Source organism: Rhipicephalus sanguineus, chromosome 7 (genome assembly GCF_013339695.2).
Source record: "Rhipicephalus sanguineus isolate Rsan-2018 chromosome 7, BIME_Rsan_1.4, whole genome shotgun sequence".
Lineage (NCBI taxonomy): Eukaryota > Metazoa > Arthropoda > Arachnida > Ixodida > Ixodidae > Rhipicephalus > Rhipicephalus sanguineus.
The window spans coordinates 162,255,758-162,280,177 of record NC_051182.1 but is presented as its reverse complement, the minus strand read 5'-3'; the positions used below and the strand labels follow the sequence as shown (position 1 = coordinate 162,280,177).

The 24,420-nt window shown below is 44.8% G+C and overlaps 1 protein-coding gene and 1 long non-coding RNA gene across 2 annotated transcripts in view; one reads left to right on the top strand and one right to left on the bottom strand.

The window, feature by feature from the left end:
• The window catches only part of LOC119400439 (chaoptin), a 386,448-nt gene that overhangs the window by 163,030 nt on the left and 198,998 nt on the right, over window positions 1-24,420 (top strand). The gene's annotated exons all lie outside the window — the stretch shown is intronic.
• LOC125759394 (uncharacterized) lies at window positions 1,931-12,212 on the bottom strand. Its single transcript, XR_007417050.1, has 5 exons — window positions 12,167-12,212; window positions 11,193-11,321; window positions 9,351-9,490; window positions 6,919-7,019; window positions 1,931-2,384 (listed from the first exon to the last, which is right to left on the bottom strand). It is a non-coding gene; the product is annotated as an uncharacterized LOC125759394 (long non-coding RNA).

Genomic DNA, 24,420 nt, shown 5'->3' with positions numbered 1-24,420 from the left:
ATCTGTGCAGCCAGCATTTCCTCTGATGGAATTCTGTACACCGTTCTCGTATAGTGCGCTCTGCTGACAGTGCTCGAATAAACTTCGAGCGTACATACTCTTAAGCTGATGGAGAATAAAGTGCAGCGTGAACGCAAACGCCCGCAGCTCGGATGGATACGTGCCTTACATTTCTGGTCTTTTCGTGCCCTGTGGAGGGGTTGCTGTATATATGGGGGAAGACAGCAGTAAACATCCCTCTGCCCTACTTAGACATCAGCTTTTGATCCTGATCTCCTTTATTATCGCTTGAGGATCGAGCCTCGCTCTTTTTGGTCAGTCTGCAATTTTTGTGCTGCAGAATTTTCATTTTGAGCTGTTTTATCTCCCCTTGGGAAACATGAAGCATTTCTTCGTAATGCTGCCGTGTAGGTGATGCAACGTCACATCTTCAACAACTTTTTTTCAATTTGAACGCATATAACGGCCAGAGTACCCCGGGGCCTCGGTTAGGTCGCTTTATTTGCCGCTGGAACGATCATTGCAGTTTTGACCTACTGGTTTTACTCGCTGCACTGCATAAAACAATTACAAATAAAAGAAAAGGCACGAATGCAAGAAAAAATAGGCCCTTTTGTATTGCCCAAATGACGTTACTTAACCTCGTAGTTGCGAGCTACCCTTTTGTAACACAACAGGGCAACCGATAACGAAATCTAGGGAGTCGCCTATTTATATAATTTCAACGAATAGCAAACGGTGCTTCCTTTTCCTATTCGCGCTCCGCACCAGTGGTATCAACAAGCACAAGAATGTGTATCACTGGGTTTTGCAAGTGTTTTACAAAGCGTCAAGCACAGTCGGACAACTTCCGGGTCGTACACTGCAAAAAATCTGGCCCCTAAACACGGACAAAGCTGAAGGTATAGCGGTGCCGAGCACTTTTCCGCGATCCGAATTAAACGATTTCTCTAAAAAGGAGTCTTCTTACGAAGTGCTTTCGTTACCACAGATAAAACAAAGCACTCCGTCACTTTGTTTGAATGAGAGCACTGTTCCGTGACCAGAATAAAACAATTTCCTTCAAAGAAGGTCTTCTTACGTGCCTCCTACGTTAAGATACTAAAGAATGGTCTGCCCGTACTGTCCAATATAATACGGCACATTTGCCTTAATGCAAAATAACTGTTTTGTACCACAACTGCACCATAAAATCCCATAGAAGCTTTGCCACCTATGCAGGTGGCAGTCTCGGTATACGCTGGCAACAAGTGAGCGGAGGTCGACCAGTCCACTAGCCACATACGTCCACGTACACGTTCGGTATGGGTCTGTGGTTGTTGTTTCAAGCAGATGCTTCATGACGCATGAACCATAATTCCAATAGTTTTCCTCCACCTTCGTTCCTGAGCCAGCATCGTCGCATTGTTAAGGTCGAAGCTATAACCTGTCATCTTGCAGTATTCAACAAGCTGTCTTAAAATGCGCTCCATGGGTGGCTTTAGCAACATTCCCACTTTGTGTTCTTTGAACGTCTTTGGCATTTTCCTGCCCAATTCGCCGATGTAAGTGGTGTCATGAACCCCACAACGTACTCTGAGAATACCCTGCTCTAATCATCCGCAGGTGTGCGGTCTTTGGGCTTTGTGAACGCATGTCCTAAGGACAAGGTATACACAAACACCGCCGAAGATTAGAGCGGGATCATCTACGAAGTACAATGTGGGGATTGCGACACAACTTGCATAGACGAAATGGGTTGAAGAAGGTAATCGAAGGTTAAAGAACACAAAGAGGATGTTGCGAAAACCACCCATGCAACATGTTCTAAGACGGAGCTTGTTGAACGCTGCTGAATGACAAGGCATAACTTTGACCTAATCAATTCGACGATGCTACCTCGCGTACAAAGGTCGGAGGAAAAGAAAAATCTTGGAATCATGGTTCATTCATCACGGCGCATTGGCTTGCAACAACAACAGCAGCCCTCTACGAGATGTTTACAAGGAAATGTGCGACTAATGGACTGGTCAAACTCCGCTTATATTTGGCAGCGTATACTGAGAATGTCGCCTGCATAGGTGGCAAAACTTTCATGTCATTTTGTTAATAATTGTTGTGTTAAGTCAAAGTAAACATTTTACAATCAAGCTACACATCCCGAGCTGGTAGATGTGGGGGTAGCATGCCATGTGTAGATGCACTGTACTGTGTGAACTTGCTGATGACGGAAGCATACCTGCTGCTTCATGCCAAATAAACAGTGAAGTACACTACTACATGCTTCTTTAAATGCCACTTTGGCAGATGTATTCAGGAACATATTTGTCAAAAGTGTTGCAAGCCTGCTTATGAAACTGTGTGCACGGCCCATGGACAGCTCCACTTCGCTCCTTTCTGTACGTCTGAAAAGGAAGTGAAAGAAAACACCTAGAGCAACAGCAATGTTCAGAATTTATACACATTTAAACATTGCCATGGTGCATGTGCACATGGCCTCCCTTAGCATCACTGTTTCAGAAATCAAAAAAGCAGAAACGGCATTTTGCAGATATTTCTGGACTCGTTCTAATTATATGAAGAACAAGCAGCATGATTTCACGAAGACTTATTGCTATAGTACACAAGAACTCAGGGTTAAACACACTACGTTCTAACTGCAAGAGTATTTATTTACGTGCATTACCAATTCTATTCAATTATTGTCATGATGTTGAAGCAAAAGTCTTAACAGTTACAATTTTCGTACTTAATGCTGCCGGGAAAGCCGAGAGTTATGTGGGTGAAGAAATGAAGAATTGCGCATGTATAAAATGGAATCGGCTCGCACAAGACGAGGCAAATTGTAGACCACTGCGAAGGGCTACTGCTGCAGTGCACATATAATACGGCTGAAGATGACAAAGATTAAAGCGTAAACGTAAAGGATGAGAATTAAATTGAGAAGCAAGGCTTGCTGTCAATAGCTCTTGAATTCTATCAGAAAACAACATGACAGTTGTATATCCCGTACATCTTAACGCGACAAAAGTTGAGCTGAAGATGGCGGCTTGAATAAATGTCAAACCATTGAACAAAGCGTGTTGTTGGAGCCAATGTTTCAACAAATTGATGTGTCTAAGTTGTTGCAGCAACCTTGATGCAATTCGTTGCCCCTCTAAAGAGGAGTCCTCTTGTTGAATCACTAGCTCCAACAACATTCGTTGTTCAACAATTATTTCATGAGCTGCACATCTCGTTACATTCATTACAAACCTCTACTGTACCAAATGCTACTATGGCAATGATAGTGGGTGCAATACTTAAGCTGCAGTGTCATAAGCAGGTGACCGGCTATTCAACTCTTTAAATATACCAGATCCATAAAGACTGCAAACCATGAGGCAAGCACAACACAAAGAACAAGCGTAAGGAAATTGAAAGAGGTTAACTTTAATAAACGAGGTATGGAATTAGTCATCCCCGTTTTAAGTATAAAAGGTGGTTTTTTAACGAACTCCTTTGCTGTTGAAAAAGATCATGCTGCTAAAAAGATCATACCTGTAGTCAAGTGATAATTTCCAGGACGAAATTTCGTGATGCTGAGAGCATGCATTAAACTTTATGCACGATAAGCGTTAGGTGCAATGTCAGAGAGGTGGAGATGATTTAATGGATAGCAAATACTAAAAATGAAAAGCTCTGAGTAACTATCGCAAGAATAAGGACGAAGTAAGGAGGGAAGCATATGATAAGCTAGTGCAATGTCTGAAGCGAGTTAATCTTGTCTTAGAATATGCAGTCATAAAGTGAGATCCAGTAAGTAGGCGTCACATGCACTGATTGTGAGAGAGATATGGAAATGACGGACCACCTTTTAAATAAATGTAAAAATGTCCACCCATGTACGTGTTGGGAACTAGCTCTCATGAAGCCCTAGGCTTAGAGAAAGCTTGATAAAGATGAACACATCCACAAGAGAAATCAGTAAAAGACGGATGGAGGATTGGTAGTGGAAAAGCAGCGAGAACAGCCAAAAACAAACTTGCAGGGTCTTTATGTACAATGCCGAAAAATAAGCTACTTATTAAAGTTTTTTTTAAGGAAAGAAATTTAATTCAGGTAGGAAAGGCATTAAGCCAATTCAAAAATTGAGCTTGGCCACTTGCATGTCAATGCTTCGCTTTAAAGGGAACACACATAGCATCCATCCATCTACAGATGTGAAACTGCGTCATGCAAGATAACTTATACAAAGTTATTGCTTTGAGCAATTAGAGCAAAATATTTCAGGATAGCACCTAACTGGGCTGGTTAGTACATGATTACAACGGGAACAAACAGCGCTGGGCACGGGACGGGAAAAAAAGGTAGACGAAGGCGACAGCACCCTCGTCTATTGTTCTTTCTTCGTCCCTTGTCCAGCGCTGTTTGTTCCCGTTTTAATGCAGAATATTTCTTTCTTTAATCTGAAGGTGGCAGTGTTTCATGGCTAAAATAGTTTACTAATTTGCATTTCAAGTTACATTTTTTCAGCCATAAGGAAACACTGCAAAATGCTGAAGTTCTAATGTTAACATTTATCAGAAGAAAGACTAATTCTTTCGTATGGAATACCGAAGGTTGATTTCCAAAGTTCATTGCCTTTGTATTTTGTGCTGTTCCCTTATCATTTTCCTTAAGACGGTTGTATAGATGTTCTTGGTTTATCTTGTGTTTTGTATATGTTATGCTCCTGTTTTTGCTTAGCAAGATCATTTTATGTGTAACTTATCACTGTAGCCCACTTTGCAATACTGCTTACTGGTGTCAGCAGTATTGTCAAGTAATAAATAAATAAGTAAATAGATATCCACTTTGTCATAAAACTACTATAAAATCAAAATAATCAGAAACGTCCCACCCAAACTGTAACAGTCGGAAAAAATAGCTTTTGACCCATATTGCAGCTTAGCTTTTGCTATGTAGCATTCCAAACAGAAATGTCGCCAAGACATTATTGTGTGGTATACTTTGCTGGCAATTTATATTCCATTTAAAAAAATATATACTGCTTGGTTGTAAGCAAGGAAAAATTTACTGAAGTGAATAATCCCTAGCCAGCACAGAGTCTCGTTCCTAGACCTTCGCTGCACAGCACATTGGCACAGGATTCACGCAGGTGCCCCTGTGCTCATATAGTGCAAGTCTAAATGTTGCAGATTTAAGCAATACTTCTGTCTGAAATACCATGCAAGAACAATGATGTGCTATGCAGTGAAGGCAAAGCTCCAAGAAAATTCCCACAGCCTTGTTATTTTTCATTTGAAAAAATTATTTTTCGCTTGAAGATAATATTACACCTTAAAAACTTTGTCTAAATTATCGCACGAGGAAAGCACACTATGATGTGTAGGCAACATTTTAGCTGGGATTGCTACACAGTGAAAGAGAGCCCGCAATATGGGTTCAAACACTACTTCTTCCAAGTGCCAATTTGAAGACATTTTTGCTTCTTTTTGCCAGCAGCATTTTCAACCCTTGGTATATGCACTGAACGCATACTGTGAATATATTTCACATGAAACATTCAGTCTTTTTTACAATATACTTAAAAATGGTGCATTTTGCAATGTTTCCTCACGACTGCAAATAGCATAAATTGAAATCAAAATAAATTCGACTATCATAGTCATGAAAGATTGGTGACTATGTTAAAGAAACAAATGCTTTGTAGTAATAGCTCGACGCAATAACCATGTGTCAATTAATTTGCCTGACACAGCTTCATTTCTGCATGCGAAGTTTGAAAGGTCTTTGCTGCATCATGCAATTCTTTCCCCGAAAATAACGCTTGAATGACTATTTCCCACACTGAAACATAACAGCACCAGTTTTACAAAATATTGGAAATGGTCAAAAAACGACCTGGTACACTGGCGTGAAATGACCCAAATAGGTACTAAAATAAAACAGTGTGCACTGTCAGACACTAAAATGAAGCACTAATCTGCTTGTATTGCTAAATTACTTCAAAACCCTGCTCTGAATAACTGCCCACAAGAAGTTGATTGCGAAAAATTTACTTTAACCTCTGACCTATTTTTATCTATCTCTAGTATAATGACTCCTAACCTTCGGCACACACACAAAGGCACAAAGCATTTCGTATGGTTCAATGCCTTCGAACAGTACGGAAGGTCATATGTTAAGAAATAGCGTAAAATCTGGACTAATTTTAACCAGCTATGTGTTTATAACATGCAAACATCGAGAAATACACAATAATTTAGTAACTCGCCCCCTCTAAAAGTGTTGCTGTCACAGCTCCAAATTCCATTCACGAGCTATACTGGCTAAAATATTAAAACACAGCTGAATTTCCATCACAATGGTGGATGCACACAAGTCTACAATAATTTAGTAACTCACCCCCTATAAAAGTGTTGCTGTCACAGCTCCAAATTCCATTCACGAGCTATACTGGCTAAAATATTAAAACACAGCTGCATTTCCATCTCAATGGTGGATGCACACAAGTCTACACGAACAGGCATGCACTTTAGATTGACTTCACAAGCCAGATATCCGGTAATCCTGCCGTTGGAGAACGTTACCAAGTGTATGAGCTGGACTACTACATAAGCTAAAATGGATGCTTGTGTGTGTTGGTATGACAGAGCGTAAACAAAGCAGTGCAGAAGACTGAGCACACGAGCACAGCACTGTTTGTGTCTTCCTTTTTCTTGTGCTCCGTCTATTGCGTTTTTTACACTAATGCATTAATTGTGAAAACAACTAGCTGCCGCAATTTGGTCATCTAGGTCGAACTTTTTGGGCCTTGTACCAGACTAAAGAGCTCTGTTGTGAAAGCAACAGGGTGTAACAATATTGCACTACAAATCAGGGAATACAAAGCATCGATAAGAATGTTCAGCCAAAATAAAAGGCTTCAGCAAAATGTTTAAGACACATACTCACAGGTTAATGCTCATTCACAGCTTCTACGGCAGCCCCATGATTTCTGTGCGTCCATCTGTGCGTGCCTTCCTTCCGCCTTTGGGCAAGTTCGTGTAGAATGTCTGCCAGGAAAACAAAAACATCAGAAAAAAGTCGACTTTTTTTTAGCATGCCTCACATAACCCAAATGAACTTTTCTCTCCCCATGAGGTAGCTGTTTAGAAAGCATCCAAACAGCCTCTGCTTTGTCTATGTATAGCTCATAACCAATAGGTAGCATCCAACACGACACCTGGTCATTGTCAAAGCATACGAGACAAGAAACTGAGACAAGTATAAGCAAAGAGCAAACGGCTATATTTCGCCATTATGTTGTTTCCTAATCCAGCCCGATGCATTCATCGCTTAAATTTAATTTACACTGCTATATTGGTGTTCGCCCTAAACTTACTTTCCAAATAACTCACTAGATAACCTATTTCTCTTACGCACTATATGAATACATGTTAAAAAGATGGGGCATGCAAACATGGACACAAGAGAGTCAAGACACCTAAAACGCTGAGATCACTAACTGGAGGCTCATCACCTAATCTACCTTTACATTGTTGAGAGCGTAAATGCACGCCAAAATTCGATGAATGCAGTTTTGTACAAGCACATGAATGAAGAAATGCGTCCAATTGTCGAGGCCTGGCATATCGATAATGGCAGTGCACAAGAGAGCCAACCGTCGATTAACTAGCATAAAGAAGAAATCAAATGCTTGAGCAGTTATCTCTCACGTAGACTATCGCGCGTGCCAGATTGATAGGTATCGCCTCTTGCCTGGGCATGCACAGATAAGTTTCTGTGTCTACTTTATTTTGTGCCACTGTCCACCTTTCCAGTTGGCGTTAGTGGTGTCTTGGTTTCTCTCTTGTGTCCATGTTTGCATGCCCTGCCTTTTTAACATGAATACCTACCAACCAGCTCAGCTGTCTGTTATACTAAATATGTGTACAATCTAGAATTACCACTCTGTCCACTTGCTGATGTAATAATAACAATGGGGTTCTGTATGTAAACGTGAAATTAAAAGCACAGGAACCTCTAGGATTTGCACCTCCACCGAAAGTGCAACCACTCCATGAAGGATCGAACCCGCACAGTTCAGATCAGCAGCTGACCATTATAACCACTGTATTGCAGCGGGGGATGTTCACTTGGTAATGTAGGTTAATGTTAAGGATTATGGAAAGAGCTGTAGGTTGAAGAAAGACATGCAATTAAGCAAGGAGCTGCAGACATTATGCAGTTTAGATATTTCTGTAATCCAAAGGGCTGGTGCTCAGGGCATGCACCTAAGGAACTCCTGTTCAGCGTCTTTTCGAACCAAAGCTTAGCAGAATTGATGTTCCTGTCTAGATATGCCCCTGAAAGCCACAGTTAAATAGCTGCAAAGTAAACACTAGAAGACAGAAAAAATCCATCACTTGTATGATATTAAACACATCAAGATGCAAATACACCAAACACCCTGGACTGTGAAACGCATTGATTGAAAAGATATCAGTTAAACAAAGCAGCATAGCAATGAACTTCCATGTAGCTGCCACACGGCAAAAAGCAGGTGGCTCTGGTGCCATGAAAAATCTATAATAACACTTGTTGAATATAGCAGGATGTTTTGTATGATAAATGTATAAATTACCACTCACAGAAGCTGACATGCTATTTTAAAAATCAGCATTGCAAAAAATAAAGCAAGAAAACCACGTGACGTGTGAATTTACCATTCATAATTTAAGGCTAAAGGGCCCCTAAACAACCCCGGAGTCTAAAATTTGTGACAACTGCATGCTTGTACAACGTGAACATGTTGTCACATGAATTTTTTCATTAAGTGGTATAATAATGAAGCCACAGGGGATAGAACGAACATTCCAGCTGGTTTCAGTTTCTCGCTCAGCCTGACCGTCCTGAAGAGGGGCTTCCTCGATGTGCCACTGTGCCAGAGCGGTGCGGTGAGGAAGCACAGTAAAAGCACTGGCGAGATAAACCAATTCGCAACTCTTGTGACAACCACAGATACTGCATCATCACAAAGCCAAAATGCCGTTTCGTATTGCAGAGGACTATTCAACAGTCAGCGTTACTTAATGTTGCTCATAGGCAACATTACACCACTTCGCTAGCAAAGAGGACTGGTCAAGCGCTGAAGAGGAGGTGCGGTTATTGTTTTTAGAAGTGGAGTGTCTGACATTCGGACAATGTGATTCCTGCGGCCCTCTGTACGAATTAGCGAGCTTGTTTGGGAGGTGTAAAAAAAAGAAGTCGGAGCTTGCTGACTGGCCCTTTAAGAGAATGTAAATATACACTAGAAGGAAGTACACTTGTAGACATATTACTATAAGCTATAAAAAACAGGCAATTAACATGCTCAATCCATGCAGCATAGGGATGTCTCACACCTTTGCAAGAACTTTACTATGGTGGCTGCATGTTTGTGTAGGCCAGAAGCAGCAGGCACGTGGCTTCCATGAATTTGACCCGTTCGTTGAAGGGAAACTGCTGCTCACATCCTTGTAGCACTGCTTTTTGAAGATGCTTCCTGCGATAACAAAATGACCACAACACAATTATGCAAATATCCACAGATGACCTACATTGCTGCCCTTTCTCATTAAATTCAGCTCTAGACTAAACACTGCAATAGCGGCATCCTCCTACATTACAGGGCATCATACTGCTTTCCTTGGCCTGGTTTTTAGTTCAATAATTGTTTTCACCCATAACAGAATGTAGCACTAGTAAAGATTCGGTTGGGGAGGGTGCAGTCGTAAAGTGTGTATGCAAAGTAAGAATATGAAAAAAAAACAATGGCATAATTTCACATGAGATATAACAATTATCATAATTCATGTAATGTCAGACACCAAGAAGTGTTTAATTGAGCAAGTTTTGACCTTAAGCTATCACAAAACAATGCCCTTTATGGAAAGTGGGATTTGCAGAGTGAACTCTGATGATGAAATTGGCTGCCTTTACTGGCTCTGTAGCTGCAAGTGCATTGCTAAAGCCGCTTGAATGCACTTAACAAGCCTGTGTAATGATATTGACAAATGTACAGAGAACACAAACTCATTCGTTCTCACTTAGCTGCCATAACAGCAATACGTTGCTTCGTGTCAGGTTTCCTGGTATGCAGAATGCACGAACTTGGTGGCCGTGCCATACCACAATAAACATGATCGACATCTGCTCCAACTGCGTAAGTAGCTGGAAAGTGCTAAATTACACAATCAGCTGTACCATGCACACATAATGTAAATTCTAGCAGTGGCAACATTTCGCACCTCATAATAGCCTATGGGCATTGTACTCGTTGATGCTGCCAGCTGCATTCCCTGTTTTCATTTCTAGCATGCATAGCACATGCACACAAAGCACCCAATAACTGTGGGAAGCAGAGTAGATCGTCCGAGGTAATCAATAAAATTGATTGACAGGAATTCCACACATCACTCAAGCCTGTTGTTTAGCATAAGTGATGAGAATGTGCAGCCAAATGTACACAGCAAATTCAGTATTGGCCTTGAAGAATTGCAAGATAGGTTGAAGCTTTCCAGAAACAAATCGTATACAGTAAAGTCTGTCCCAGATACTGAAATCATGAAGTTATAAATTTTAAAGTGGGCCGCTATATTCTTCAAGCACCATGCATTGCATTTATGAAAACGCTAACATCCCTGTACAACAATGCGTGCTGCAAGAAGTCATAAACCTTAATATTTTTGGCACAATGCCATTTCCCAGTACCACGTTTTACAGAAAGGCAACATTTTCCTTTGCAAAACTAAGCCATGTTCCCAGGCAAAATGCACTGTCCATGGTGACAAACATGAAGTACGCTCTTCTATACAACTTAGCTGGTTTACTGGAACAAAAAGCTACGGTAACGCTGTCTTAATTGAACTGGCTAGCAAGAGCCTTCTCGCTGCTGTTTATGTGAAGTAATTTCACCTTGGTGGAACGTCACAAGAGTAAGTGGCACATAATAATGAGTGCGAAAACACAGTAACAGGTTGTGCAACGGCTACCAGGTATGCCCATTCGTGGAAACTGTGGGCTCTTCCCCTAAATGAACCAGTTGGAAATAACCCTTTTGCATGAATAAACTTAAGTTGGTTGCTGGCATACATAACATTGTTACTCTGCATTTCCATCTCATTTATCTAGCGCTCATTGTTTCCCTTCGACATGACTAGCTCAAAACAAGATTCTTCTTCATTAAATGGAACTTTGTACATTACCTTTACGTTGGCTACAGATGCTTATTTCTTCTGCCTGAATAAGCACCTCCTATAGCATACTTGCCTCAGCCACCTTCTGGACTGCATGGTCAGCACTCCACTGTTTGTCGAGGCACTGCTGTTTGCTACCTGCAGTACGTTGCAAAAAAACTTCAGCATTCAAAAAAAAAGGTTAAGAAAAGCCGAACCAGGTGTGCCAGCAGCACCTTGCCCTTTGAGGAGGGAGGAAGAGCTCTGATAAATGGCTAATTCAAGACAAGCGTCGTTCTTCACAAGCTATTATTATGCGATGAGAGGTGGGACTTCAATACACGGACGCACATATAGTGCTAAAAGCAATTGAAAATTCAGCTGAAAGTACGGCTTGTCAAATTAGGTGAACGTGCATAAAGGATAAAAATGGGGCAAACCAATTGAACAAAATACAATGTCATGCTGCAGAAATTGCATTTTTAGCAAATCTATGTTATCTATTGCTTGAAAGATGATAAGCAATGTCCAAGAATGCTAACCTAACGCTTTTGAGGGTCACGTTACATAATGACAAATAAAATGCACGCCTAAAGAAAACATCCCTAAATACACTATATTTCTCCCACTGTACCGATTCACGATTCACACGGTGGCTGATTCCTTTAGAGCTCGTGCGAACGAAATGGATGTTGAAGCTTCGGTTTCACGGCGTTACTCCAAGTAATTTGTCGAGAGACATGCATAAAACGCATGACAATGGTGAGCCTGACAAAAATGTTGTCTCCTTTCAGCAAATATTAGCGTAGAGCAGTGCGTGCAAGCGAGCTAATTACCAAAACTTTATAACACTACCGACTACGTTCTTGACAAATGTCATGCGCGAGCAGAATCCTCACAACTACAACCGCATACACTACCAACACGTTATGCGATTTTCTTCGGCGACAAGGCGTACTACAATAACAATAACTCATAATGTACGAAGCGTAACGTTCACTTACCTCTGGCAATAAAAAATACGCTGGCAGCGTGCACTGCTAGATGACCGCCGGTTTCCAATGGTGCGCCGGTTTCCAATGGTGCGCCAAGCGAGGAATCGCCGAGCTACCGGCCGTCCCCGAGCGTCAAAGCATTTTCCAGGGCGACAGAACGCGTCGTCGACAAAGGATTGCGGCGCTGCTACTCACTGACGTGCGGAAACATTTGAAGGTGTTCTTCAAAACTATGAATCGCGTCCGTCGGTCACACCGAACAAAGCAGTCGCAGAGATTCAAGTCGCACGGTCGGCATCTGGTGACTATTTGCCTGGTAGCGCGTATACTTGCGCTTACGTCAGTAACCACGAAATACAACACACAATACACACAATGCGAGGCAGCGCGTTAAAGGGGTCATGAACCACTTTTCCAAGTAATGATCTAATGGCCTCAGTATCGGAGTGTACTGCCTCCCGAATCGATTGCCGCAAAAATTTCTCGAATCCGTCAAGAATCAGCGGAGTTACGGGGGTTTGGCGCACGCTCCCAGCGCTTTCTCTCTTTTCTCGTGCCGACGAGCGCACTGGAAGCTAGACAGGGAGGGATGGCATGGGGGAAAGAAGTTACGCCAGCGCGCGTCATGAAACGCGATCGCTCTCCCGCTGTGATTCGCTTGCGCGAGTGCGGCTACCGTGTACTGAGGAGTGCGGCGCCGGCAAGTGGCGGCACCCCGCGGCAAGAAGCGCATCTGATCCGAACGCCGCTCTCGATTTACGTCGGCTATCGGCCAATAAGCATGCTATGTCTCTTGCGACGTACAGCGGACAGACGCCCCGCCCACCGACGAGAGTGAGAACCGGCCTCTGTTTGAAAAGAGGGTGCCTGGGGAAACGGCAACTTCGCGCTCCGCTTGTGGCCATTACGCGGCGCGCACGACTGTAATATTTGGCAGAGCAGTTCATAGCCGTGTCAGCTTTCCGCAGGATGTGTTTTTTCAATCAGCCCAAGGGGTGCTTCATGACCCCTTTAAAAGTCGACCGCACAAACAGAACTCGGCACGACGATCACACGAACGCAGAACTATACGGGCTAGGAAGGTCTCCTTAGTGTCGTGAGCGCGCCTGCCAGGTGGAAAGATTGCGCGATTCAGCGTGCAGACGGCGCTGCCGCTCGCTGGCGTGCTTTCGCGCGTGTGAGCCTGCGCTCTGTGGAGTTTCCCGTTGAAGCCAAGCTTTTTGTTGCGGTATAAGCTCGTCGTGTAGGCCACACATGGCGCTGATAAATTGTAAAACGAAGAAAAGAAAACTCTGGAGACTATGCGGGCAGATTAGCTTCTTCTGAACGGCACATGCTGGCGTAGAGAACAAACATGTAGGAAATTAGGGGTTTCCGTTCTAGTTGATTAACATTCTTTTTCACGCAGTAATGTTTGAGTACAATGATTGAAATATTCATTGACAATTATAGCGGTTACATCAAGAACAAAAATAAAATGAACAGACGCAAAGACAGATATTTTCGCGCAGAATGTAAACAGTGAAAGGAAAAGATAGGTGCATATAAAAAAGAAAAATAATTAATTAAAAGTAAGAATCAGCGAACAGTCAAATGAAATTTATGTACACATGAGGGACCTCCCTTGATGTTTCACGCCCACTCTTGCAGGCATACTGGATCCGTAGAAGCTCTGAATGAGAATCGATGCCTTTTCATTGCCCGAGTTCTTTTGCATAACGTCATGGAACAGGTTGTCTTTTTCTTTTTAGGCATGTTGCGTTGGAGAGGCTAGAAAGATTTGCAGTCGCACGCGAGCATGCACGAACCTCTCAAGACGCAGCTCGGAATGAAATTGCAACAACCACGAAAATTCCAGGGTCGGATCTAAGAGGAACAGGGTACCGGTGCCCTTACCCCCTCCCCCCTTTAATTTTCGACGACCGTAGCGGCGGCCGCTACGGGTCGCTGCGAGCGCCTGCACCCTAAAGCTTTACTGCACCCTAGAGTTACTGTAAATGTTACTTTTATGTGGCGGAGTTGCTCATCTGTTTTCAAAACGCCGCTAGCTATCGTGCACTGCAGAGAAGCTGATGCGCAGGCCGCCGCCGCTGCAGCGAACCGGTTTGTACTCCCGTGCCACAGTCCCGAAAGGAGGCTTTCATAAAGGGACGCTTTTCACCAATACGAAGCAGCGCCGCATGTTCCTTGTGTCCTTGTCTATTAGGCACCGTGGAACGCCGCACAGAAGCCTTCGCGGTAGGGATGTCCGAAAAGCAAATTTATTTTAGGTTCGAAGCGAACAGTGATTACCTCGAATAATTTTGAATCGAATAGTTCGAATAGTATGCATCACACATTATATAAAAAAATTAGCATAAATATTGTCGAGGCCCAACTAACCTGCACAGCGTTTTTTTTTTTTAATTGGAACGAGGCATGTGCGACTGTCATTCTTTTTGCTGCAAGTAAACGCTACTAAACTAAGCGCTACGCTACTAAACGCTACGTTTAGTGGCGTTTAGTAGCATCAAATAGTAGCAGAATTTCAATTTCAGTAAGATGCAAGTTATAACCGATAAAATACGTCACACTATAAAGTTACTATACATATAACATATTATAACATATAAGCCCGTATAACAAGCTTTTAAACTTAAAAAATGATCAGGGGCGTAGCCAAGAAGAGGGTTGGGGGTTTCAACCCCCCCCCCTCGAAATTTTTCAATTTTGCTTGCGCATATATTCACGCACACATACAAACACACGCACGAACATACATAAAGTATGGTTGAACCCCCCCCCCTCCCCCCCGAAAAAGATTTCTGGTTACGGCCCTGAAAATGATTAATCTATGTCGGAGTAATATGTTAATTTAACCTTGAAGTGGGGCTTCGCGGCATTGCGCAATTTTGTTGGTTAGGTGCTTTCACGGCATTGCATTTTCAGGCTGCAGTGAAACCACCTTCACAGGTGGGTTACATGCCATCCAATATACGCCTATTCGTTCATTATGAATACTTTGAAATTTCGGAACCTTAAATTCGTGTCGAAGCGAATTCGAATACTATAATATTCCTTCGAACATTCCTAGTGCTCGAATATTCGCACATGCCTACTTCGCGGCAAACAGACGCAGACAGTCTGCCAGTATGTCAGGACGGCAGCAAAATATTGTCTACCCTCGTTGCTCGCGAGGGTAACATGCACAAAGCAACAAATTTAACCACTCTCGGTTGACCTGAAAAAAAGGTTAAAGATTTAAACCGCTCACATAGAGAACAGTGGTAGTTGCACGCTCCCCAGGCCTTCTGTAAACGCATCGTGTCTGAAGAAAAAAAGATCACAGTTTCACCGCAAGCGCGAAGCAATGAATGCAAAGGCAACAAATTGTAATGTTTTACGAAGGAAGGCTGGCAGCTAACTGTTTTGGATCCGATCTCGCGTAACTATACAAAACGTTGGAGTAAGAGAATACGGCCGCTCCAGGGAGAGGTGCGCTTTTCGCAGTCTCTTTGCGTTGAGAGCGCGCGTAAAAGAGTATACGAGCCGTTTGCTGATGCCTGCGAGATAGCGAGCGCGCAAGCGATCGTGAACGCGCTTTTAGGATCAAAGTTCGCAGTTGCTGCTCAAGCACCCCCCCCCTCGCATCCCTCCATGCTCATTGAAGACGGGCGGGGCGTTTCGTTTCTGCTTGAGCAGCATCGACGGCAGGTCTAACACGCGGGGGAATGTTATCGCATGCGCCCTCCGAGTGACGCAGATAGGCCAGCTCGTTTGATCTCTGCATCAGCCGCTATCGTCGCCGCTGCTCGCGAGCTTTTACTCACGGGTAGAACCTACGATGCGCGGTGGGATGTTATCAATTTGGACTTTATACTGAACATGACGGCGACGACAAAAACCCGTCGAGAGTGCCGATATAATTGCTATCACAAGAAAAGTAGCCACGTGACGGTCTTTGGTTGGAAAATAACTTAACAGCGCAGTCAACTTTAAGACTTTTCGACTTTAGGACTTTTAGGACTTTCTTTTTCTTTAGGACTCTAGAACACTCTCTCCCTAAATGAAAATAAAGCAATATGTCCGTTGGCAGTTACGAATATGTACTCCCTATTTCCATATAATGAGAGCCATCTGTAAGTTCTACGTAGATCTTGTTCGTGGATATGAAGGAATCTAAAGGACAGTTTTTGCAGTGTAGCCTAGTCCAGTCGAAACGATTCGGCGAGAAAGTGCCTAACATATATCTGATCGCCGTCTTTTGGCTTCCAGACTTCCCGTCAAAGAGCCTGCCCCGACGGGCTTTGAACATTTGGGTCCTTAAGAAACCGGTTAGGAAAAAGTAATGACCGTCAGATGTGAAATTAGAGACAGATTGCGAGCAGTCAGCATGTCTTCCGACATATAGAGAAGTTTTAATCAAGCTCGAAATGTTCTGCTTACAACTGAAACTTCACCCCAGAGTACATTTTCGCTCGATTTATATAGGAGTACACAACGCACGATGTACCCAACGACGTCCGGACGCCACCACGCCAGAGAACAGCTGGAACATCTATGCGGCCGCTGCAGCATGCATTGCGGAAGGCGCGCTTTCTGCCTATGGCAAGATGGCTGCGCGCGGCTTCAGTTGAGGGGCGCCTCCTCCACTCCAGCAAATTCTATTTTAACCTCCTTGGGAACTACTTCGTTTGTAGCATGGAGGCTTGCAAAATATGAGCAATGCGGCCTCGTGGGCGGAGCTTATATTTATTCTTAGGCTGTCACCGACTATAGAACTGTCGAGTGGCGTGAACGTGCCTCGCCGCCTGATGCCTTCCGCGTCGACCGTAGCGGCGGCGCTGCAGTCACTCGGTACTGAAGGCGCGCGGCGCCGCGCGCAAGAACTGCTGGGCGCGTCGGCGGCACCCGGCTAATCGGCACTATTACTGATGCGGCTTTCGTTGCGTGTCTATCATTATTAAGCGTAGGACTTGTCGTCGTAAGCATTGATGAACGAAACTTCAAAGCTTTTAATGGATGCTTGCTTCATAAATGCCTTTGAGAGATACTGCAAATCAGTTCTTGTAGCCGAAGTGACAGCTGGAAGGTACGCAAAATATAAAAATGAAAATGGGCCGATACCGACCGTGAAGATTCACGATCTCGGTGTATTTGAGCCGAACTGCTGGGCTCATTACTGGGCTAGTTATATTACTGTCAATTAACTAGACGCCGAACGACCGCCAGAAGAAAGAGACAGAGGAAACTGAAAGGGCGTCCACAAGTGTTGAAGATTGGGCGAGTTGGTTCGTCGTACTTGAACTGGTATAGCGCATTACGGGGAAGAAGAAACGGCCGAGCAGACCGACACACGCGTGCCTTATTCGGATTTTTTTTCTGCTTGAATGCTTTCTTCTGGTGGTGATTCGGCGTCTAGTTTATTCAGAGTAACTGAGCTGCTCTATTGGAACTTAACTGTGCTCAGGAAGCTGTGTACCGAAAGCACGCCGAACATTTACCGCGCGTTGGCGAAGCTGTGTGTACGGTGCGTATATTTACAAATTCCCTGTCTAAATGTGACTTTTTCGACAGTACGAGGGGTCAAAGGTATTGGAAGTCAATTGGGAAAGTATTTTGGTCTCATATCCATTTCAGTGCAGCTCAGGACTACATCCGGTGAAAGTGGCACGGGCCGTGTGTGCGCACGTCCTATCTGTTCCTATGCTAACAAACGGGTTGACCTAGAGTCACTGTATATGCTACCTTTAGGTAGCAGAGTTGCGCATCTGTCTTCCAGCGCCGCTAGCAACCATGCATTGCGGAGAGGCTGCCGCTTAGGCCAATTTGTTTATTTCTCGACGCCGCCGCTGCAGCGAACTGAATTAACACTAGCCATCGACAGCCAATGTTTATCGCCCGTCTACGACACGCCAGACAGGTTAATCGGCGACACGGTAGGCATGTCGCCTGCGAAAACGAAGTGCGACTTCACCGCATAGCTGTGGTTGCTAGCCGGACCTATGCGCAACTCTGCTACCTAAATGTAGCATATACAGTGACTCTAGGTTGACCCTCCCATAGAGTTTCCTACAATACTTACTAGAGGGAACTCTGGCGCTAGTGTCTATGGGAGCTGCAATGCATCGCGCTTCAGCCAGCATGGGAATCATGGGTAGTACACAGATTTGTCTAAACTTCGTTCGTTCGGCTCCGTTTGGCTCCGCGTCGCCTGCATCCGCTTTGTCGCAAAACGAAGTTCAGCAAAAATCAGCAGTTTCACTTCACCACTTTAACTTCTTTAGGCTCACCGATTCAAATCTGGTCACGAAGTTCACAACGATCCATTCTTTTATCCGAAAGAAAACCAAAACATAGCAATAAACAAAGCCACAAGTGCGTTCGAAGCCCACAAGCACGAAGACTAGGCAAATCCGTGTACTACCCATCATTCCCATGGTGGCTGAACGATCGCAGCGCCAGAGTTCCCTCTAGGTCATTTTAGGAAACTCTACTAGAGTGACCTAGAATAGGGGGAGTGTCCAAAGCGCCGGCTCCCGCGTGGGCCTTTTGCCGTGAACTCCCGCGCCACGCCGCTGCTGCGCCGGACCCGTGGGCTTTCCGCGCTCGGGAAGCGCGCGGGAAGCGAGGGGCGTCTGCTACGCGCTGTAGTTCCTTGCGCCGCGTTTCCACACAGGGCACTTGAAGTCTACTTAACTTTTATAATGCGGTGCGGAATGGAGTTTATCCATCTTTAAGCGTTGTGCTAGTGCTGGGGCAAAAACAGAATGCAAAAAATCATGTGTCAAGCGGCATCAGCGTGGCCTAGTTCCGGTCACAGAGTTCGAGAACGTTGGTGCGTGTGTAAAAACGCGCAAAACGGACACGCACACGCAAAGAACGAAAACAAAAACCTTATTCGCACGAGTAATCGGGCAATAGCATCACGCATGCTCGAATTAAGAGTAATAAAAAAAAAGTAAATTGCATGCGCAGTCAGCTGAAATACTTGCGCGCAGTGACCGCTTCACACTACGAGCTTTTTACTCATGGTCGCCACTGGTTTGCTAGCCATACGCACACCGCTTTATTCGACAATTCATTAGCCTCCACTAGCTTTTTATTATGGACGGAGCACACCGGGAAGACGCAAGGGAAACAAAAAAAAAAGAAAAAAAAAGAGTACAGACGGCCATACGACCGCAATGCTGTTGGCTCATGTTTTTGCTTCTGAGGTAGCGTACAACAAGGTTCACTGTGCGCAAACATTTGAAACAAAAGCAATGCCAGGTAAACTAACTTTATTCCACAAGATTTTGCATAAAAGGCGTAATATAGAAGTTGCTTTACCCAGATATCACGCAACAAAGTTACAAATGCCCCCATTCTTGCTGTACAAGCTGCCTGAACGAAAATACGGTAAGAAATCGACAAATAGAAGTGTAATAGCTCATTCACTTCAGAACATTGTTCAAATGCAGAGATCCCTTATGTACCTAGCTAGAAAAAATGCAAAAAATGCACTTTGCATTGGATCGCTGACGTCAGTATGAAACGTTCGCGCGAGGTGCGTGCATTGCTTCAAGCCTTCACTATACGAAATGAAAGCAGTTTTAAACAACTTATTCTCAACTTCAGATGTTTTCACGGTTCTCGGAGGTTAGCGTTCGCCCGGTTCAGAGACTTTACAAAAAGATGTGGACGAGTAGTTACATAAAATGCAATTGTTTCCGCGGCAGTTGAGTGCGCGCCAACAAGGCACCCGACCGCAATTTCCCGCTTTTTCCTGACGACCTCAATATAGCGTCCACCACAATTTCGTGCTGAAGCTCCGGAGTACTTAAATAGCGAGTCTGCTCATCTCTTGAATAAATATAAAGAGATGACCAGACGGGTAAAGCAAGCTTCTTTTCTCCCGCAGACGCGTGCAATCAGCTGCTCTGAACTGAGAATCACGTTTGTTTTCGGGCGATCGCTCGTAACGTGAAGGGAGGCATATACACGATGATGCACTGATATCGTTTCATTTAATTTGATTTGTCTTGTTTTTCAAAAAGTAGAGCCTTAGATGCCTCATCAAACACGAAAATTGACCGTCGGCGTCCCACGTAGCCAGCACGAGTGATGCACAATATCATCACGCGATGACGTCGACAGAACTTGTGACGTTACTATGACGTCATTCAACGTGACGTCATATGATGACGCCATCACATGACACGGTCGCTTTGCATTGCCTCCGTGATCGGGGGCCGATCACAGGGGCAATGTAAAAGCAGGTGAGGTGTGGAAAGCTTGCAATGCTTTCGATCCTGTCGGCAGTCCGAAAGCACGTTATCTACAGAAGAAAGCTTTCGGAGAGGGGTAAGGGAGGACCAATGCATCGACTGACGAAAAAGATGGCTTTCGTTTTCGAGTCATCTCAGGCGAATGCATAAGAGACCATGTTTTTTTTCATGTAATTTTTTCGCATACATTTTACCTATGCGGTCAGTTCTTCAAAATGTATGGGTAACTCTAAAATGTTGACATCGATATTGGTGACCACCAAGTTTTTTATAACCTGACGGAAACAAATCGTCAGACCACACATCGTCAGAATTATATTTCTGGATACAGAAACGGGTTTGCGCGCCACACACCATATGATTATTGTTAGTCGTTACGCAAATGGCAAGCATGTCAAGTTGCATGTCGATAGGTCATGGCATGTATGCCATGACCTATTGGTCGTGTTGGGCATACGTACATTCGTGCCCCTCTGTGCCAATTTTCGTGTATACCAAGTAAACGAGACGCGAGTTATGCGAGTAATTTTTTACTTTTGGTACCGCGGCCACGCCGACTGACACATTCGGCTTCGCATGAATAAATGGCTTGAAACAGCAGAGCGCCGGAGGCAGCCTTGTAAAACAAATCGAATGCACGAAATAAAAGATAGGATATGAAGAGTGCAAACGCGTTAGCATGCATGAGCTAGTTACTTCGTGCATATGTGCTACGTTCTCCTGGTTATCTCCAGTTTATTCTTTCCTACAGCAAGTTTATGTTCATCATTCCACACGAAAGTAAGTTAAGCGCCTTTTCTCACGATGAATTGCGCGCAGGATGCGTTCCTCAAACAGCCGCGGAAGTGTGAACCAATGCGGTGACAAGCCAGCTGAAAGGTTATATACAAAATCCCCGTTTCACAACACCAAACGCGTGCTATGTGTGATGAGTCGCTGCAGTATTATGTTGCAGTGATGCGGTATTAAATATTGCCCAAATTTCCGCAATTTTAGCTACTAGCGGCCAAAATATCACGCGCGTAGCAGACGCTCGCCGCTTTGACGCGGCTTCCGTCGCGGAGAAAGCCCACGGGTCCGGCATGGCAGAGGCCGCGGCGCGGAAGTTCACCGCAAAAGGCCCTCGCTCCTCCCATGTATTCGCGCGTCGCTTTGGACACTCCCCCTATTCTAGGTCACTCTAACTCTACGGACCCTGGGAGAGTATTTCCGCAGCGCGTTAAAAAAGTGCGGCCGGTGCGGCCCTCTGGAGGGGGTCTGGCCGTTGCCAGGCGAGCGAGACCGGTCACCGGCGAGACGCGTAGATGGCGTAGACGCGGTGGCTACGGCCATCGTATTGATGGTATGCGCTCCCCTTCTGCGGTAGTGTTATGTTATTTCGGCAGAGTAAAAAGCTGGGCTTCGTGTTCCCTGACTACTAACACATACAGTGCGATGGAGTTAGGAGAGGCTAGGATAGACGCACATCTTCATTATTTTTGTTTATTGCTAGCGTGCATGCTTGTTGTTGACATTCGACGTTCGTGTTGCATATCGTGCTTTAATTGTGGTGTTAATTCTAATGCGGCCGGACTGTTCGCACTGAGCTTACAAGAGTGCCCCCTACCTCTAGGCCGCACACCTTGATTTAACAGCACTAACATTGCTTCATTTCGTTGTTGCTGCAAGAATAAATTCTGCGTGAACGAAGCAGTACAAAAGCGTGTACTGTCGGCGCAGAGCATTACGACGTTTGGCGACGAGTATGGCGAGTACGAACAAGGTTCTGTCTTCGGGAGAAGAAGCGGTGCGGCGGGAAATATGATGTGAATTTGCTAGAGCATGGGCCCAACGATGACGGGCCGACCCCGAGTTTCGAGTGAGGGAGGCGTGTCGCGGCAACTGCACGACAAAACTCATCGGGAAGAGAGACGTCGGCCGCCCAGCAACGAAGGGAATCCGATCCTGGCTTGCGAGTGGCCAAAGCAGGAGCTCACGGACCGTTTAGCGGCGTCATATTATCATCGCTGTATCGACAGCTAAAATAGTACTTAGTAAAAAAGGCACCCCAAAGCCAAGGAAAAGGCACCAGCTCCGCAGTTTCATCAGTCTTCGCGACGCCAAGTCAGTGAAGCTGTGCTAAATTTTACCCATGAATGTTGCATTTGTGCACTGTGACGTGCAGCAGATGCAGTCCTGCAGCTCGTGCAGTTACTGCGTCATCGCAATGCCCACTGAATACATTGTAATAACAAAAGGAAACATGGCACTGCCGCAGAACCCAACGACGGTCGGAGTGCCGCCGCGGCCGCGTCTTCGTCGCCTAGGCAACCGCGACCGCCGCGCGCGGAGCATCTCTGTGTACCACGTGACTTTTTTAACGCGCGGCCGAAATACTCTCCCACTAGAGTGACCTAGAATAGGGGGAGTGTCCAAAGCGCCGCGCGAATACATGGGAGGAGCGAGGGTCTTTTGCGGGGAACTGCCGCGCCGCGGCGCTGCTGTGCCAGACCCGTGGCCTTTCTCCGCGGCGGAAGCCGCGTCAAAGCGGGGAGCGTCTGCTACGCGCGTGTAATTTTGGCCGCTATTAGCTAAAATTACGGAAATTTGGGCAACATTTATTACTGCGTCACTGCAACATAATACTGCAGCGACTCATCACACAGAGAACGTGTTTGTTAGTTTGTGTGTTGTGAAACGGGGATATTGTATATATCCTTTCAGGCATGGTTGGCACGGGAGGGATCGTCCGGTTTCGGAGTTCCAGGTCTGGAAGTAACCCGCAGCTCCACCAAATGTCACGAGGCGTTCTGGGTGACCAAGCCCTCAGATGGTAGAGCCGAGCAGCGAGAGATGACAATCGGGACAACACCGAAACGTAGCCTTTATGAATAATCTCGTCGTCGTCTTCTCCTTCCAAGCCAGATCCCCACTACCCATTATTTCCAGTACAATATATATATATATATATATATATATATATATATATATATATATATATATATATATATATATATATATATTATCGCATGTTGCAATTGTTCAGGCTAGGTACATAAGGGATCTCTGCATCTGAACAATTTTATGACGTGATTGAGATATTACACTTCTATTTGTCAACTTCTTATTGTATTTTCGTTCAGGCAGCTTCTACAGCAAGAATGGGGACATTTGCAACTTTTTTTCATGATATCTGGATATTTGTAAAGCATTTTCTATTTACGCCTTTTATGCAGAAACTTGTGGAATAAGGTTAGTTTACCTGGCACTGTTTTTCTTTCAAATGTTTGCGAACGGTGAGCCTTGTACGCTGCCTCAGAAGCAAAAATAAGCCAACAGCATTGCGGTCGTATGGCCGTCTCTTCTCCTTTTTTTCTTTTTTGTTTCCCTTGCATCTTCCCGGTGTGCTCCGTCCATAATAAAGAGCTAGTGGAGGCTAATGAATTGTCGAATAAAGCTGTGTGCATATGGCTAGCAAACTAGTGGCGACCATGAGTAAAAAGCTCGTAGTGTGAAGCGGTCACTGCGCGCAAGTATTTCAGCTGACTGCGCGTGCAATTTACTTTTCTTATTACTCTTAATTCTTGTATGCGTGATGCTATTGCCCGATTATTCGTGCGAATAAGTTTGTTTTCGTTCTTTGATTGTGCGTGTCCGTTTTGCGTGTTTTTACGCACGCACCAACGTTCTCGAACTGTGTGACCGGAACTAGGCCACGCTGATGCCGCTTGACAAATGATTTTTTGCATTCTGTTGTTGCCCCAGCACTAACACAACGCTTAAAGATGGATAAGCTCCATTCCGCACCGCATTATAAAGGTTAAGTAGACTTCAAGTGCCCTGTGTAGAAACGCGGCGCAAAAAACTACGGCGCGTAGCAGACGCCCCTCGCTTTCCGCGCGCTTCCCGAGCGCGGAAAGCCCACGGGTCCGGCGCAGCAGCGGCGCGGCGCGGGAGTTCACGGCAAAAGGCCCACGTGGGAGCCGGCGCTTTGGACACTCCCCCTATTCTAGGTCACTCTACTCCCACGGACCC